At 39.0% G+C, this 17,809-nt stretch overlaps 1 pseudogene; it reads left to right on the forward strand.

Moving 5' to 3' along the window:
- Window positions 1-12,112: 12,112 nt before the first annotated feature.
- Window positions 12,113-12,478, forward strand: LOC122437767 (annotated as a pseudogene).
- Window positions 12,479-17,809: the final 5,331 nt, after the last annotated feature.

The following is a 17,809-nucleotide window of genomic DNA, read 5'->3' on the forward strand; positions in this document are numbered from 1 at the left end:
ATTTAAATAGATTTCAAAGATTTAAATTTCACTAATGCTGTGAAAGTGCTGCACTCAATATGCCAGCAAATTTGGAAAACTCGGCAGTGGCCACAGGACTGGAAAAGGTACGTTTTCATTCCAATCCCTAAGAAAGGCAATCCCAAAGAATGCTCAAACTACCACACAATTGCACTCATCTCACACGCTAGTAAAGTGATGCTCAAAATTCTCCAAGCCAGGCTTCAGCAATACATGAACCGAGAACTGCCAGATGTTCAAGTTGGTTTTAGAAGAGGCAGAGGAACCAGAGATCAAATTGCCAACATCCACTGGATCATCGAAAAAGCAAGGGAGTTCCAGAAAAACATCTATTTCTGCTTTATTGACTATGCCAAAGCCTTCGACTGTGTGGATCACAATAAACTGTGGAAAATTTTTAAAGAGATGGAAATACCAGACCACCTGACCTGCCTCTTGAGAAACCTGTATGCAGGTCAGGAAGCAACAGTTAGAACTGGACATGGAACAACAGACTGGTTCCAAATAGGAAAAGGAGTACGTCAAGGATGTATATTGTCACCCTGCCTATTTAACTCATGTGCAGAGTACATCATGAGAATATGCTGGGCTGGAGGAAGCACAAGCTGGAATCAAGATTGCCGGGAGAAATATCAATAACCTCAGATATGCAGATGACACCACCCTTATGGCAGAAAGTGAAGAGGAACTAAAAAGCCTCTTGATGAAAGTGAAAGAGGAGAGTGAAAAAGTTGGCTTAAAGCTCAACATTCAGAAAACTAAGATCATGGCATCTGGTCACATCACCTCATGGGAAATAGATGGGGAGACAGTGGAAACAGTGTTAGACCTTATTTTTGGGGGCTCCAAAATCACTGCGGATGGTGACTGCAGCCATGAAATTAAAAGACACTTACTTCTTGGAAGGAAAGTTATGACCAACCTAGATAGCATATTAAAAAGCAGAGACATTACTTTGCCAACAAAGGTCTGTCTGGTCAAGGCTATGGCTTTACCAGTGGTCATGTATGGATGTGAGAGTTGGACTGTGAAGAAAGCTGAGCACTGAAGAATTGATGCTTTTGAACTGTGGTGTTGGAGAAGACTGTTGAGAGTCCCTTGGACTGCAAGGAGATCCAACCAGTCCATCCTAAAGGAGATCAGTCCTGGGTGTTCACTGGAAAGACTCCAGTACTTTGGCCACCTCATGTGAAGAGTTGACTCAATGGAAAAGACCCTGATGCTGGGAGGGATTGGGGGCAGGAGGAGAAGGGGACGACAGAGGATGAGATGGCTGGATGGCATCACTGACTTGATGGGCATGAGTTTGGGTAGACTCCAGGAGTTGGTGATAGACAGGGAGGCCTGGCGTGCTGTGATTCATGGGGTTGCAAAGAGTCAGACACTACTGAGCGACTGAACTGACTGACTGAGCGAAGGTATATGGATGGCTTTATAAGCACATGAAAAGAAATTTGGCATCTGTCACCAAGAAAATGAGTGACCACTGCACACCCATAACAATGGCTGGATTTTTTTAGGAGGGTTTGAAGATGCAAAGCAATCGGAATTCTCATTGCTTGTAGGAATGCAAGATGGTACACTTCGTAAAAGAGATTGGCCATTTCTTAAGCATACACTCATCATATACCTCAGTAATCCTTCTCTGAAAGTGTTTACCCAAGAGAAGTAAAAACATTATGTCCTATAAACAAATGATGCATAATGGAAACTGGAAACAATCCCAATGTCTATGGACTGGTAAATGAAGAAACTGTGAATGAACTGGTAAATGAACCAACTGTCTACACATTGTAATGATGCCCCACAATAAAAAGTGAAAACACTGATGCACAGCACACAATATGAATGAATCTCAGAGGTGAAAGAAGCAGATGCCAAAGGCAACATCCTGTGTGATTCCATTTAGATGTTTCTAGAAAATGCAACGGAGAAGGCAATGGCCCCCCACTCCAGTGCTCTTGCCTGGAAAATCCCATGGCCAGAGCAGCCTGGTAGGCTGCAGTCCATGGGGTCGCTAAGAGTCAGGCAGGACTGAGCAACTTCACTTTCACTTTTCACTTTCATGCATTGGAGAAGGAAATGGCAACCCACTCCAGTGTTCTTGCCTGGAGAATCCCAGGGATGGGGCAGCCTGGTGGGCTGCTGTCTATGGGGTCACACAGAGTCGGACATGACTGAAGCGACTTAGCAGCAGCAGCAGCAGAAAATGCAAAACTGTAGTTTGCAGGGCGGGGAGTAGAGGGAAAGGCTTGACTACAACGTGGCAAGAGACACTTTCATGGGTGGTGGTATATATCTTGATTGTGGTAGTTATCACATGATATGTATATTTGTCAAAATGAATCAAGATATGTACCTGTAAAGGGAAAACCCTCTGTATGTAAATTATACTTCAAAATACTTTGAGGTATTTGATTGATTGAAAAAATTAAATTTCGGAATATGTCTTCCATGTAACTTCACATACTGCTGCTCCTTTTTGGTTAATATCAGAGCACTAAAAATGATATGACAATATGACTTAAATGACTACAAAAAAATTCATTGTGTGTATATATCATAACTCAATTACCATCCCATCATTGAGCATTGCTTATTTCCAATTTTCTTACATATAGTTTTATAAAAGCATCTCTGTATAACAATTTCACCTTTCATTTCTAATTATGGCATTAAGACAAAACTCTAGATATGAAATTACTGAGCCAAAGGGCATAAGCAGCAGCTTAAGGTTCTGGATATTTATTGCCAATTTACTCTTCAGAAAAGGTAAACACAGCTTAACATATCAATCATCGTAACAGTGGGTTTATAATAAAAATCTTAAAAATATCTGTTTTTTGAACATGAAACAATCATACAAGAAAAGACTTTCTCAGAGTATTTTAAGGAGGCAGCAACCTAACTCTCAGATCTAGAACATCAAACTAAAACACGAGAAAAATGTCTACAAGGTAGTGAGAAAATGAACAAATCTACAGAACAGAGGATTTTCTGTGAAATTTCCAGGGACTCTTTATAATCAAAGAGCTCTTGAATAAATTTTTTTCTCAACAAAGAGGATTCATTTTTCCATCTATAATACTTTGCATAATGAAAGACAACTAGCAGAATAATTTGTTAGAATCTGATTTACACTTAAACTTTGAAGAGCAATAATTCATTTCAATTAAGTTATGTCTCCTTTTAACCATCAGGAGTAAGAATGTTGGAATTTTCATAATAATCTTTCAATGTAACAAACCCTGTATTCCAAAACAGAATCCTAGGCTCGATATTCTTTCATGTGTTGGTCACTATAATCAAGGCATATTTTGTATGAATCAATGATTATACTTTACAATGGAAACAGAAAAGCCTTACTAATTTTCTAATGATGTCTTTCTATTCAGACATTAGCTCTACTATAACTAAGATAAACATAACATCACTAAGATAACTAACATTTTAGCTAAAAAAGGACAAAAATAAAAGAACTAAACCTCAGTTCAGTTCAGTCACTCAGTCATGTCTGACTTTTTGCGACCCCATGGACTGCAGCACACCGGGCCTCCCTGTCCATCACCAGCTCCCAGAGTTCACTCAAATTCATGTCCATTGAATTGGTGATGCCATCCAACCATCTCATCATCTATCATCCCCTTCTCCTGCCTACGATCTTTCCCAGCATCAGGGTCTTTTCCAATGAGTCAGTTCTTCGCATCAGGTGGCCAAAGTATTATTAGAATTTCAGCTTCAGCATCAGTCCTTCCAAAGAATATTCAGGACTGATTTCCTTTAGGATGGACTGGTTGGATCTCCTAGCTGTCCAAGGACTTAAACTTGTCCAAGGAACTAAACCTGGACCACATTAAATCCAGTATCAAAATGTCCTCATGAAGAATGAATAAAATTTCTGAACCTCAGCCATATGATTCTGGAGTTCTGATCATTTCCCATCACTGACTTGAAAGATGAACAATGTCTGTCTGAATGGCTCCATCTGAAACCCTCTTTTCTGAATTATTCATGCAGGCATGAATTTTGATTGTACAGAATTCATGTAGAACTTGTATCATGAAACTTCAGAATAGAAAGAACCCTGATTTGCCCAAATCCTCACAGTGGGTTGATAGTTGTGCTGACTGTGAATTTAGCTTCTAAACCTTACACACTCTGTACTCACCCCATCCTGCCTTGCTCTCTGTTCCACATTGGCTGGGATAATTCACTTGACTGTACATTGCAAATGTCTCCTGCCAGAATGTTCGACCTGTGAAATGAATCCCAAGTCATGTCAATAAAGGTTTCATTCCAAAGCATTTTTTTAAACTTACAGGTGAATTTATTAACCTAATAATTATATACAGTTTATATAATATTTTATGAAAATATATATTGTTATTACTTATTCAACATAACCACAGATATTCTATATTTTCAAATATAGTTAGATAATTTTTTTTTTCCGGGTAAACTGAATAAATTAAACTTTCACTATTTCTGATGGATTCCTTTTTTGCCTTTTTTTTTTTTTTAGTTTTTATTGGAGTAGAGTTACTTCACAGTGTTAGTTTCTGCTGTCCAGCTAAGTGAATCATAAATATAAGAATAAATAAATCCCTTCTTTTTGAATCTCCCTGCGATTTAGGTCACCATAGAGCACTGAGTCGGGTGCTCAGTGCTATACTGTGCTACACAATAGGTTCTTGTTAGTTCTCTGTTTTATATATAGCAGTGTATATATGTCAATCCCAATCTCCCATTCCCAACCATCTTTAATATTTCATTATATCATCTAGGATTCAGAGTACACCAAATTCAACTTCTAAAATTAAAAAAATATATATATTTAGAAGAAATTTTTAGTAGAAACGACCATCAATTTCTACAGTTACTTACTATTGTTATTATTTAAAACTTATTTAAAGAAAAATGCTTAAAATTTGAAACATTTGAAAATGACTTGAACAGGCAACCAGAATAAATATTATATCCTTGCACTGTGATTCTCTTCTCTCAGAAACACACACACACACACACACACACACACACACACACACCCTTATTTCCCACACACTGCCAGGAACCTACCCCAGGCCATCACCAATGCATGAAACACCTGCACTCAGGACCAGACTGCCCAGACAGCCTCACTGAGATCAACCTGGCGCAAAATGGAAAGAGGCAGAGGACAGGCCCCCATCCACGCTCCTGATCTTTCAGCATCTTCTCCTTCCAGGTCTCCCTGCCTCTCACCCAACCCGCTGACACAGCTCCTTCCCCCAGCTCCAGCTACCTGAGAAACCTACCTAGTATTTGCTTCCTATAGCAAAACACAATAAAAGTCCAAGAAGGGCTAAGCCAGGCAAATGGACTGGCAGAAAAAGACCCTGGACTGCGAACAGATTATGATGATTCTTATCCCAGCTGTACCCTACTCATTAGCTGAGCAACGCTGGGCAGGCACTATGGCTCTCTGGGCTGAAACAGGAAAATGGATGGGCTAGGCAAGGCTGTTTTCAGAACTTGCTCTGAGTCGCAAGTTTCAAGGTCCAGGGTTCCTGCCCTTTAAGCAGAATAAAGAGCCCTCCAGCACGAGGACTCATCCAACAACTGTGTCCCTTGACCAAATGCTTCCACAAAAAAAGCCACAGAATGTTTGTCATTCCCTTAGGACTTTTGATGAGCTCCTTCTGGTTTGTTTCGCCTTGTTTAAAATATCTAGCCCAACACCAGGGAGTGTGGGGGCGGAGTTAAGTGGGCCCCCGCTCTGACTCCAGCTATCCCCCAGACATTGGCCTGAGTCAGAATGAGTTAATGGGATTGAAAAAAAAAAAAACTTGCTTAAAAGTAAAATAGCTTCTGAAAAAAAAAAATGCTTGCAATTCACCACATTAACAGACACATCCTGGAGTCCCTTCACTCTAATAGTCATATCCCCAAAATGCTAAATTCCACCCTATACATAATGAGAGGAAAAGCAGCAGGCAGACGCCTGCCAGATAACAATGAAAAAGAAAGCTACAGAGGGACCTCACCTATGTAGTAGCTGCAAGCACAGATCAGGAGAATTGCCCACCAGCCTATCAGTGCCTGGGGGGGCAGGGTTTACCTCTAGGACAGATTCTGGCACAAAGAGGTCCTCAATAAATTTTTGTTGAATGTCTGAATAAACCCATGGGTGGATCAATGAACAGAGAAGAAGCAAGCAAGCACAGTTCAGCAGAGGTCCACCCACCTGTTCTAGTATGAGAAAAACAGGTCCTTTTAGCAATAACAGCCAGAGGGTAAGCATTATTTCCAGAGGGCAAGAGAATGAGCTTGTTTTCTTGGGGGTGTTTTCCCGCATGATGCAGGAGCAGCTGATCCATCTTTCAGCTGGGAAGTAGAGAGTGCGTGACTACCAGGAGTCCTGGTATAAAAGAAGCAAGGACCAACTCTCCATCTTTGCTAGAATTTGAACTTCCATTTGAAGACTCTCTAGGTGCCTCCTGGGCCTTTCTTATCTCCTCTCCTTACTCCCATATACCTTGTCCTTATTTCTGTGTATCCAATTCTGTGTCCATTATTCCATTTTGTCTTGTTTTGTCAGCTCTGCAGTGTAAGTAAAACCTCAGGTTTAAACCTCATGAAGGTTTTTAGGAGATAAAAGGGAATTTGAATATACTTGCAATCCCACCCACATTGTCATGTTGTAATAGTCCAACAGAGCTGCTTCCACCATAAATTGGAAGAGGTGTCTGCAATGGGCCTGCAGGATTCCAATACAGAGAGGTGCTAGGATCACAACAACCTGGGGAGGGGTGGAGGAGGAAGGGTTTAAAACTCTATATGATTCCATGTGGTTACATTCATGAAGTCTGTGTTTTTTTGTTTGTTTGTTTGTTTTTTGTTTGTTTTTTCCACTTTGAGATTTCACAGTCCTATAGTTGATTCCTCTAGGGGTGACTAATTTATTTAACTTCTTCCAAATATGTTTATAAAGATGAGTGGAGAAAGCTAAATGCAACAGGTGTAGGTTCAAATCTTGGCTCTGTCACAGTGATGTGTGATATTTAGCAAATTTCTTAACCTTTCTAAACTTTAGTTTATTCGTCTATAATGACAATACCTATCTCATAGGATTGTTACGTTTGCTTGGAAAAAAAAACCAAGCATAAAATGCATAGAACAGTCTTTGCAACAGTTTTTGCAACAGTAAATATTGCAAATTAGTCATTCAATTTGCAAATAATTCCTGGGAGGAATTCAATCAATTTGTTCCTTCTAGTATCCTCTCTTCCTCTGAGCATTTTTCCTAGCTTTGTACTTTTAGTACTGTTAGTGAATCTGACCTCCTTCTCCCAAATAAGTTTGACTCTCATATCCTGTTTTATGTACTGCAGCTGTTCTTTGCTTTCGACACACGCCAATATGAACATTTCAAATGAGCTAACTCAGACTTTGTTTTTTACATTAGTACTAATAAAAGCTAACATTTATTAACTCAAATCTAGCCAAGTTGCAGGCATAATTCACCTCACTTTTACCTGTGTCACCTCACTTAATTCTTTTAAGAGCTCTATGAAGTAGGTACTATATTGCATCTGCTTTTACAGCTGAGGAACAGAGAGATTAAAGAGTTTGCCCAAAGGTATACCCCTGGTCAGAAGGGAAGGTAGGACTCTGGAACCGGCAGCCTGGTTCCAGAGGCCACCCTCTTAACCACTACACTATCTGCCTTCAGCTAAAGGACTGTAACATGGTGATTACTAGGTAGTACTGGGCTGCAAGTAAGATCATAAGAGAAATCAAAGTTTTCAGCCAATTCATTTGATCACAAAATGCTAGGAATTCATCCAAAGTTTATTACATAGATTTCTGTAAAGAAAATACATACACACACATATATATACTTATGCATTTTGTATGTCTACATATATCGTCTCTCTCTATATATGGTATAAACATGTACATATATATTTCCATCACAGATGGCTTCTGTTAAGCATGAACTGAATCAATGCAGCGAGTTTTTCTGTAAAATTTGGTAGCCTGTGATCTCAGTTCATTAAAACTCCATAATCACAATGCATTCGTTCAGTATCTACTGAATACATAACTGGAGCTACTGTAATGATAAAAAGATGAGCCCTGCCAATGAGTAATTCATGGTCCAGAAGTGGAGAGAGAGACCTAGCAAGGAGGTCATTACAACATTATTGGTGTAAACAAGGACTGCGACACACAAAGGTGAAGTAAATATCCCCCAAGACTGTTTACTTAATAATAATAATAATAAAAGAACAAGTCCCTTTTAGACTTCTGGAGACACCCTTCACATGGGTTTTCATGAGTATATTTTTCATTAATTTCACAACCACTGCGGGCCAAGTCCTGCTGATCCAAGCCCTTCCAAGATATTAATAGAACTTCCCTCAGCTCAGCTGGCTTCAAGTAAACCAGGAGAGAGTATTCTGCAAAGACTCAATCTCCTTCCACCAATCCTCCCACCCTCTAAACTCCTAGGTTTCTAGAAAAAGCAATATCTGAGGTCAAATCAGACAGTTCCTTACAGAGACAGGGTCTCCAGTATGTATGGATGGTTTCAATGGAATTTTGCCTAAGGGCTACAAATGGAACTCTAAGAGATGAACTCAAAGTCTCGTCCTTCTATGATGATTTAAGTTCACTGGGCTTAGGTTAACAGTAGTAAACATTATTTCCAATCTTTTTGGTTTTGTACATAGGATGAAAAGAAAAGAATGAATACACAAAAGACTATTTTTTTAAAGCTCAGCTTTAAGATGGCAAGAAGGAAATATAGGGGGGAAATGTCTTTTAATTTCATGTTAAAATCAGAAAAAAGAAATGTCTTCAGCTTTGAAGAACAAAGGAATAACAGTATTACACAAAGCAAAATTTTTAAAGATAACTCATATAATCTTACTAGCAGCAACGTTTTTAGTACAAAATTTACAGATTATGGTATATCTCATAACTCCTGCTGCCCTAGGGGGGAAAATATTTTATTGTTTAACTTTTATTTGATCTTATGTCTGTCTTCCCTTTTATTCTTAAAGCACATCTTATCCTCACTAATCAAGTAAAAATAGTTTATCTTTTTTTTTTGATGACACAGATGGAATATAATTTATATACCTAACCTTCTTGTTCCTCCCTGTAGTATCTAGCATGTTGCATTGCACATTTATTTGCTGATCAATAAAGAAGATATTTTCACTTGGGACCAAAAAAACACATTAGTTTATCTATTCATCTTCCACAGAGAGAACCAACTCCTACCAGAGATCGTAAAATATTTGGATACTGAACGTGTCAGTGCTCTTCCAAATGTTCATATTCAATTTGAGGAAAAGTTTATTTGACAAGTTTGGTCAAATGCCTAATGGAATAATGCAAAAGAAGTAAAGATCTGAAGGGAAAAAACATTGAAAGGTAATGAAAAAGTGGAGACTAAGATTCAGATCTCAAAAAAAGCACTAAATTTATACTTATAAACACTTTCCAGAGCTTTGCTAACCAGGTTGCACACAGTGCTTTGAAAATCTAAAGGGATAAAACTTTCTAAGGCAGAGTTTCTCAGAGTATGATCTGACCCTCCCACTCCCACCCCCATCAGAACCACAAAGTGCTGAGATTCTAAGGTCCAGCTCCTATATTTTTAGGAAGTCCACAAATTATTGGTAAAATACTCAAAACTAGGACAAGAATTCCAATCTGCAAAGGACATCCAAACCCCACTTTCTTTACCATAAAGTTTATGTTAGTTTGGTAAACAGATGAAGATGACCAAAAACACATCAGCCTTCAAGGAGCAGTAAAGCCCCTAAGTGCTTGAAATTTATCCTGCCCCTTTCAAAAGAGGTGCACAGACACTGCTCTATGGCCCCACACACCAGATGCTTCTGTCAGAACTAACCCTCTTATCCTAGCCACGGCACAGCACAAAGGTTATCCAGTGAGATAGTCTATATTCATAGCTGCTAGAGACTTACAGACTAATCAGAGTCTCACTGTTGATGGGGCTGGGAGGTGAGAAAAATGGAGAGAAGCAGACAAAGCCAAGTGTGCCAAGAACATCTCTCTCTCTGTTTAAGTCACTGGTGGCAGGCTTTCTGTTACTTTGTAGCTGAATGCACTTCTGAATGACACTACTTTCATTTTAGTGAATACCACTGAAATATAGTTTCATATTTTATTAGTACAGATAACACTAATGATACAGACCTTATCAAAGACAAAATTATTAAGAACAGAACTGAACAGATGACATTTGAGAAAAGATGCCAGAGAAATCTCCTAAAGGAATTAGAGTCTTAGAGAATCCAAATATTCTGCAATATAAGCATACTTTCATAAAGCAAAGTAAACTGTATGTCACTATATAACTGGTAGTCGAGAAGAATGTTGTTACTCTTGAGTCTTAGCAGAAGCTCAGCATAGAGAAGAGCTTGCTTAAAAGCATGGAGACAGCACAGTGAAAGAGTGCTTTGCAGCCACAAATTACTACAATTAGTAGACTGAGACAACTGTGCAGCTGCAGATATAGGCTATCCTCCATAAAAAAAGGAAAAATGACTCAAAGGATGAAATCAACAGCCCAGAGGGTAGAGCTGGAGCTATGGAAAATGATTCTCAGGCTTTGCATCCCAATGAAGGATGAGTCAACCTGTGTCCAGCTGAATTTCAGATTTGCTATGGATCAGTGACCTTTGAGTACCTCTTCACTTCCTTCTTTTTGAAAAGCAGTGTCTATTCTGATTAGTCTATGCCTGTGTTGGTTGTACCTTTAAGTTACAGTATTTGGATTGAGAGGAAGTGTACTCAAGGACCTATGCTTAAGAAACTGCACCTGAGGGAACGTCTCTGGTGGTCCAGTGGTTAAGACTTGGCCTTTCTAGTGCAGGGAGTGTGGGTTTGATCCCTGGTCTGGGAACTAAGATCCCACATGCACTGCAGCAGGGTAAAAAAAAATTTTTTTTAAGTTAAAAAAAAAATTGCCCCTGATTTCAAGTTAAAAAAATTGCAGCCTCATTCGTACCTGGACCTAATTTAGATGAAACATCCTGGACACTGAGCTGATGTTATAAAGGTCTGGGACTCTGAGGATGCTCATTATGAGCTGAGGATATTTTGCATGTCAGATGAATGTAAATAATTTGGTTCCAGAGGGCAGACCATGTTGGCTTAAAATATGTTCACACATTCTCTTAGGTTCTCCAAGAGTGGGGCCTAGTTCCCCTTGCCTTGAGTGTGAGTTAAACTTAGTGAATCATTTCAAAAGAAAAAAATAAGGTAAAAGTGACAATATGAGTCAGAAATGCTATAGAAAGTAGATATGATAGTTCCAACAGTGTTAAAATCTGGGGTTATGTAGGCAATGAGTCATCACAACCTAGAATTCTAAACTTGTCAAAACTGTCGATTAAGTGTGAGAGCAGAATAAAGATATTTCAGATTCACAAAACCTCAGAATATTTGTATTCACTCATGATTAGGAAGTCAACTGAGTATGTACTCTAGCAAATGATGGAGAAGAGAAAGAAATAAAGCAGATAATTAATAATAGCTAACATTTACTAAGTGCTTATTTTATGCCAGGTACTGTGCTAAGCCTTGTTCATGTATTATTCTGTTTAACCACACGACAATCCTATGAAGAATATACTATTACTACCTTACAGAATAGGAAATTGAGTTATAAAGGAGCCAAATAAGTTACCTATGTTATTGGTAAGTTGTAGAACTAAGATCTAAGCCTGGGCAGTCTCTCTGACTCTAGAGCCCATAATCTTAAACACTCCCTATCTTTCCAGGTAGTCATGTTACCACGAAACATGGGATCAAATCAGGACAGCAGGGAAGGAAAATTTCAGGATGAAAGCTAAGAAGCAGGACTATCATTATCAGTGTAATAAACTGGGGCAGGAGAAGAGAAGAAATGAGACAACTCTAAGAGGAAAAGAAGATGACTTCATAGATAACATGATTTGAGAACATTAAAAGAGTGCAAGGAAACAAACAGCAGTTAGAAAATCAAAGAAAATTTTAAAAAAATATCCATAAGATGGAAAATTGCTGGCCCCAACCAGGGCCCAGCAAGATGGCTCCTGCAAAGGAGAGTGGTGAAAAGAAGCTGGTTCTCCATCAACAAGGTGGTGACCAGAGAATATACAACCAAAATTCACAAGTGCATCCATGAAGTGGGGTTCAAGGCCCCTTGGGCACATAAAGAAACCCAGAAATTTGCCATGAAGGAGATAGGAACTCCAGATGTGCACATTGATACCAAGCTCTACTGGGCCAAAGGAATAAGGAATGTCCCATACTGTAACCATATGTGGTTGTCCAGAAAAAGAAATGAGAATGAGGACTGACTGGCCAGACAAGCTTTATATGTTGGTTACCTACATACCTGTCTGTCACCACTTTTAAAAATCCACAGACAGTTAATGTGGAAAAGAATTAACTGTTGATTGTTGAATAAAGTTATACTTCACGTTCACATGTTGATTTTCCTTTTCAAGTTCCAACATAAAGGCTTGCATATCTTTAAGCGGTTTCCAGTTATAGGATCATCTGGAGAGTGTTTCCTAAGTACTGTACTTGGGCCTCTTCTCCCCAGTCCCTGGAGTTTCTGAATATTTGGACAGGAACCAGGCAGGTGTTCTAAGGTGGTCTTGAAGTGCAACCTGGCTTGAGAATGACTATCCCAACTATAGCTGGGACACTGGGGGGTATTAATGTTAATGCTTTTACATGCATGTCTTGTTGGTTTTAAGATAAACAGTTTTCCAGAAACTGGCATGTAGAAGTTAACTGCTATTTTCTACATTTTAACAAACTAAAATGAAACATTTCATAGTCTTAGATTTAATTAAACATACACAGTTCCTTTTTAGTTCGCTTACTTGTAGTGGCCCCATGAGGTGTTTTTAGTCCTGGTTTACATGAAGCTAAAGCTCAACAATGACTTTTCTTAAAGGTTACTAACAAAATCTGCTAAATTCAACCTGAAAGCAAGGTGTTTATACGACTGACATGAATTAAACGCCATAAAGAGATCCCCTTTTGAAGCCCTATCGATGACAGTAGTGAGGCTGGGGGCCACTTGGAGTGTAATGTACTATTCTTCTATGAAAATAGGGGTTGGGGACATCTCCAGATTATCCATTCACTGGCACAATCCAGACCTTACACACTGAAACAGACCAAGATAATAGAAAAATTTCTTATTAAAAAAGCTTGGAGGCCAAAAAAAGAAAAATATCCACAAGATGGTCTTAGTCTGCCATGAGGTGATGGGACTGGATGCCATGATCTTCAGTTTTTAAATGCTGAGTTTTAAGCCAGATTTTTCACTCTTCTCTTTCACCTTCAAGAGGCTCTTTAGTTCCTCTTTGCTTTCTGCCTTTGGGTGGTATTGCCTGCCAATCTGAGGTTATTGATATTTCTCCTGGCAATCTTGATTCCAGCTTGGGATTCATCCAGCCTGGCATTTCACATGATGTACTCTGCATATAAGTTAAATAACCAGGGTGACAATATACAGCCTTGATGTACTCCTTTCCCAGTTTTGAATCAGCCAATGGTTCCATGTCTGGTCCTAATTATTGCTTCTTGACCTGCATACAGGTTTCTCAGGAGGCAGGTAAGGTGGTCTGATATTCCCATCTCTTTAAGGATTTTGCACAGTTTGTTGTGATCCACACAGTCAAAGGCTTTAGCATAGCTGATAAAACAGAAATAGATGTTTTTCTGGAGTTCCCTTGTTTTTTCTATGATCCAACAGATGTTGGCAAATTGATCTCTGGTTCCTCTGCCCTTTCTAAATCCAGCTTGTATATCTGGAAGTTCTCAATCCTTGGACTGTTGGAGCCTAATTTGAAAGATTTTGAGCATTACCTTGCTAGCATGTGAAATGAGTGCAATTGTGAGGTAGTTTGAACATTCTTTGGCATTTCCCTCCTTTGGGATTGGAATGAAAACTGACCTTTTCCAATCCTCTGGCTACTGCTGAGTATTCCAAATTTGCTTTTATATTGAGTGCAGCACTTTAAGAGCATCATCTTTGAGGATTTAAAATAGCTCAGTGGGCCTCATCTAATCTGTTAAAGAATTCAGTAGAGTAAAAGACTGAGTAAGAAAGAATTCACTGTCTCTGCCTGACTTTCTTCAAAATATTGGTCTTCTCCTACCTTCAGACTTAGATTTGAAATGGAAGTTACACTATCAGTCTCCTGCTTTGGGGGCCTTCAGATTTAGACTAGAACTATACCATTGGCTTCCTGAGTCTCGACTTCTCAGCCTCCATAATTGTGTGAGCTAATTCATATTTATACTGTTTCTTTGTAGAACCCTGACTAATACACATTTGAACTTCATCCATTATGCCTTTTTGCCCTCAGATCCAGTTTCTGCATTTCTCCTACGAACTATATTTCCTAGGTTCTTTGCCAACTGGCTTCCAGTGTAGCTTGTCAAACAGTGGTTTGACTGCAGAAAGGAAGGGAGGAATAAGCCCAGAATCTAGCTCCTTTCTGGGCAGCCCCTTCTCCTGTGATCCCAGTTCCTACTAGGCATAATTCTTTATTTCTCTAGCCCTGGGGTAGGAACACTTTCTGGTGATACTAATTCCTGGTCATCATCATTTTTTGCTCTGGGATCTCCCATCACTTAGTAACTGTTTAAATACCTATAATGAATCATTGTCTGGTTGGACTCTGACTAAAACAGATATAAAGATAGGAATTCAGTAATATAAGTATACCTGGAGAAGAGGAGAGGAGAGAGAAGAAAGATGGTATAAGTGAACTATATCTCATCTTCATCTAGGAAGTCAGTAGATGGTGCACAATTTGATAAATCAACCAACAGCACTACAGTACATTATCTAGAATCATGAAGATAACAAACAAAAGAATAAAAACCTGAAATGGTTCTAAGTGTAGCCTCAAACTATGGAGTCAGTAAAAGGCCCCTATTGCCAAGGACTCAGGGGAGAGAGATTAATAAATGGAACATAGGGGGATGCACTACACTAATGCAAGATGTCAATAATAGGGGAAACTGTGTGAGTGTGTGTGGGGGGTGAGGGGTGGCAGGGATAGAGAGGTACATGGAAACTCTTTGTACTTTTCAGTCAAGTTTTCTGAACCTAATCTGTTTTTTAAAATAAACTCCATCAGTAAAAAAAATACAAGGGAGGGATGATAGGATGAGAGGAGGAAGCTATCTAAAAGACATGAAGGAAACTTAAACGTTAATAGATATTTCTAAGTGAAAGAAGACAATATGACAACTACATACTTTATGATTCTAATTACTTGACATTTTGAAAAAGGCAAAACTATATAAACAGAAAAAAAGCAGTGGTTACCAAGGTTCGGGGGAGAGAGGAAATGATGAATAGCTAGAGCACAGACTTTTTAGGGCAGTGAAACTATTCTATATGATACTATAATGGTGGATACTGACATTATGCATTTGTCAAAACTTATAAACTGTACAACAGAAAAGTGAACCCTAGTGTTAGTTAATAATAATGTGTCAGTAATGGGCCATCTTGTCCTAGCCCCAGCAATCAGATAAGAAAAAGAAATAGAAGGAATCCAAATTGGAAAGAAGTAAAACTGTCACTGTTTGCAGATGACATAATATTAAACATAGAAAATCCTAAAGACACCACCAAGAAACTAATAGAGCTTATCAGTGGATTTGGCAAAGTTGCAGGATAAAATTAATATACATAAATGTGTTGTATTTCTATATACTAAAAACAAACTATCAGAAAAAGAAATTAAGAAAATAATTCCATTTATAATCACATCAAAAAGAATAAATACCTAGGAATAAATCTAATTATGGAGGTAAAACACCTGTACTCAGAAAACTATAAGACATTGGTTAAAGAAACTGAAGATGTACAGATAGAAGGATCTACTGTATTCATGAATTGGAAAAATAATATTGTTAAAATGACCATACTACCCAAAGCAATCTAAAGAGTCAATAAAATCCCTATCAAAATATTAATACCAATGGCATATTTCACAGAGTTTGTATGGAAGCACAAAAGACTCTGAATGATAAAAACAACCTCAAGAAAGAAGAACAAAGCTGAAGGTATCATGCTCCCTGATTGTGAACTATACTACAGAGCTACAGTAATCAAACAATATGGTACTGGCAAAAAAAAAAAAAAACCAAGCAGACACACAGCTCTATGGAACAAAACAAAGAGTGCAGAAATGAACCCACACTTAAATGGGCAATTAATCTATGACAAAGGAGGCAAAAAAATACAATGAGGGAAAGGCAGCTGCTTTAATAAATGCTGTTGGAAAAACTAGACACTTACATGAAAAAGAGTCAAACTAGCCTATTTCGGAGAAGGCAATGGGAACCCACTCCAGTACTCTTGCCTGGAAAATCCCATGGATGGAGGAGCCTGGTAGGCTGCAGTCCATGGAGTCATGAAGAGTTGGACACAACTGAGCGACTTCCCTTTCACTTTTCACTTTCATGCATTGGAGAAGGAAATGGCAACCCACTCCAGTGTTCTTGCCTGGAGAATCCCAGGGACGGGGGAGCCTGGTGGGCTGCAGTCTATGGGGTTGTACAGAGTCGGACACGACTGAAGTGACTTAGCAGCAGCAGCAGCAGCAGCAGCCTATTTCTCACACCATAACAAAAATTAATTCAAATGGTTTAAAGACTTAAATGCAAGACCTGAAGCCATAAAATTTATGGAAAACACAGGTAGTATGCTCTTTGATATCAGTCTTAGTAATATTTTTTGAAAACGTCTCCTAAAGCAAAGGCGATGAAAGCAAAATAACAAATGGGACTACATCAAACTAAAAAGATTTTGCACTGGGAATCAGTCAGTTCAGTTCAGTTGCTCAGTCATGTCTGACTCTTTGTGACCCCATGAACTGCAGCACACCAGGCCTCCCTGTCCACCACCAACTCCTGGAGTTCACCCAAACCCATGTCCATTGAGTCGGTGATGCCATCCAACCATCTCATCCTCTGTCGTCCCCTTCTCCTCCTGCCCTCAATCTTTCCCAGCATCAGGATCTTTTCAAATGAGTCAGCTCTTCGCATCAGGTGGCCAAATTATTGGAGTTTCAGCTTCAGCATCAGTCCTTCCAATGAATATTCAGGACTGATTTCCTTTAGGATGGACTGGTTGGATCTCCTTGCAGTCCAAGGGACTCTCAAAAGTCTTCCCCAACAGCACAGTTCAAAAGCATCAATTCTTCGGCGCTCAGCTTTCTTCACAGTCCAACTCTCACATCCATACATGCCCACTGGAAAAACCATAGCCTTGACTAGATGGACCTTTGTTGATAAAGTAATGTCTCTGCTTTTCAATATGCTGTCTAGGTTGGTCATAACTTTCCTTCCAAGGAGTAAGCATCTTTTAATTTCATGGCTACAATCACCATCTGCAGTGATTTTGGAGCCCAGAAAAATAAAGTCAGCCACTGTTTCCACTGTTTCCCCATCTACTTACCATGAGGTGATCGGACAGGATGCCATGATCTATCAACACAAGGAGAAGGCTGCTTACTGAATGGGAGAAGATATTTGCAAACTATATATAATGAGGAATCAATATACCAAATATATAAATAGTTCATGCAACTCAACATTAAAAAATAATTAAAAATAGGCAGAGAAACTACACATTTTTCCAAAAACACACAGATGGCCAACAGGCACATGAAATGATGCTCAGTATGACTCATCCTCAAAGAAAAGTAAACCAAAACCACAATGAGCTATCACCTTA

The sequence above is a fragment of the Cervus canadensis genome, chromosome 3, assembly GCF_019320065.1.
Source record: "Cervus canadensis isolate Bull #8, Minnesota chromosome 3, ASM1932006v1, whole genome shotgun sequence".
NCBI lineage: Eukaryota > Metazoa > Chordata > Mammalia > Artiodactyla > Cervidae > Cervus > Cervus canadensis.